Source organism: Patagioenas fasciata, chromosome W, assembly GCF_037038585.1.
Source record: "Patagioenas fasciata isolate bPatFas1 chromosome W, bPatFas1.hap1, whole genome shotgun sequence".
NCBI lineage: Eukaryota > Metazoa > Chordata > Aves > Columbiformes > Columbidae > Patagioenas > Patagioenas fasciata.
The window spans coordinates 66,260,100-66,262,320 of NC_092559.1; the positions used below are offsets into that span (position 1 = coordinate 66,260,100).

General features: G+C 39.3%; 1 pseudogene; it reads right to left on the minus strand.

The window, feature by feature from the left end:
- Positions 1-233: 233 nt before the first annotated feature.
- On the minus strand, positions 234-1,115 carry LOC139826337 (endogenous retrovirus group V member 1 Env polyprotein-like; annotated as a pseudogene).
- Between the last annotated feature and the right edge of the window lie 1,106 nt (positions 1,116-2,221).

Sequence of the window (2,221 nt, forward strand, 5' to 3'; positions counted from 1 at the left end):
ATGCTATGATGGATGTGAACTTGGTATTGTATGAGGTTTTATTTAAAAGTTGCTAGAATATGAACTGATTTGGATCTAGTTAGTCAATCAACTGATAATTCCCTGTATCAATCCCTCTTTTTCTAAGAGGTTAGTTAATTTTTTTACTAATATGATGATTTTCTATCTAATGTCTTTACAAAATACCTATTAGATTCTAGCTCCTGCCTTAGTTGATGTTTCTTCCAGTTGCTCTAAGTATTCCCGGTACTCTGGCAACACCACAAGAAACACCTCATCATCATACAGACCAGTATCCCTAAAGCTAATATTCCCACTAAAGCTACAAATAAGGATTGTAACCAGGTTAAGTTGGGAGGCCAGGAAGTGAGGCTTTCCCATACATTAGAGAATCCCCATGTTTTATTGTCTCTTGTAACTACATGGAGGACCTGAGATTGTTCCCATATCTTCTGAATATCTGTTTCTACCTGTTTCTCTTGATTAATATAAGAAAAACAACTTTGGTTTATCACCACACACACTCCTCCTTCTTTTGCAGTCAGGAAGTCTAGGACCATGAGATTTTATAGAACTATCTTGCTTAGTGACGATATCTCTTCCTGGAGCCCCTGAAGAGCATCCATAGTGGCATTTTCGATTTTCTTGATTGTTCCTAATATATTTACTATGGTTTTTTCTAACTCACTAACTCCTAGTTGAGGAATAAACCATCTGGCAAAACTATGAAATCCAGAGGGTCTCTTTACAAGAGGGTTATTCGGCACTGAACGCGTTTTTCTCCATAATGTCCTAACAATACCCGGGGGTGGGTATGAATGGTTAAACACCTTTTCTTGAGGTATTATGTATCCACCTGTACAATGGCCTTGCCAATTATCAGGTAGGCTTTTCCTGGCTCGTCTATCTCCGCAAAGCCACCACCACCCAGGAGCTAGATTACTATTTGTTGCTATGTTGGAAGGGAAGTTAAAGTTTTCAGTGTTTTGTATGCTGTAATTAAACCCTAGTTCTTTCAGCTTGGTTATATTAAAGATTCCAACACCCTGTGACTGACTACATTCACTGCCATTTGGTAACTTTTCCCAACTGGTGGTTTTATCTATGGAGTTCATGCATCTAGAATAAATCATTATTTCAGTTTGATTCCAAGGTACCAATGTGAAATGTCTTCCTATGGTTTTACTCAGGTCCTGCCCATAAAGACAGCTTTGCTTCTGGTTTGCATTCAGCTTTCCCCCTCCACCCCCTTCTCTACTCCAGTCTGGATGGGGTACTCCAAACAGTGGTAATTCCATTCCTCTTGGGAGGACTGTGCACATCCAACAGTCTGAAAGGTTCAAATTGTTCCCAATCATTTGGGTGAGCTTTACATGCCAATTTTTTACATGCCAACCATGTCCTAAAGCTATGATCATGAAAAATAAAATTTTCCAGGCTGCACTTGGGTTACCCTTCATGGTGTTTTCCAGGCTTTCTTCACTCTAGAATGATGGATTCAGGCATTCTGTTCTTTAATCTAGATAGCAGTGAAGGATGTCAGGAGGACTTGAAATGGACCTTCCCATTGCAGTTCCAAAGTTCTTTTCTGCAAGAGACTTCATGTACATATAATCTCCCAATTGGATGTTATGTACTGGCCCATCTGAACCCCTACTCCAAGTTCCAAACACGTTTCCCAGTTTTGTTAAGGTGTTTACCCAATGCTACCATATAAGAAGTCATAATTTTATTCCCTTCTTGTGCAAACATCCCCTTCTGTACACTATAGCATCTCCCATACAGGATTTCAAAAGGATTTAACCCTTCCTTTGCCCTTGGCCTTGTTCATATGCAAGAGGGTCAAAGGCGAACATTGAGATCAAGCCAAATTCGCATCCTGCCCCAATTTTACAATTTGTTGTTTAATTAGATGATTTTTTTTTTTTTACCTGCCCACTGGATTAAGAATGATAAGGGGTATGTAGTTGCCAGTCTACTCTCAAGTGCTGACCGATTTGCTGTACAGCTTTTGAAATAAAATGTGGCCCTTTATCAGAGAATATATCAGCTGGAACTTCAAACCTTGGTATTATTTCTTGTACTAATAATTTAGTTACTTCCCAAGCTTTTGCTGTTCTGTTTGGGAATGCTTTTGGCCAACCTGAAAATGTATCAGTTAATACCAACAAATATCGGCACCCCCCTTTTCTTGGGAGTTCCGAAAAATCAATTTGCCGTT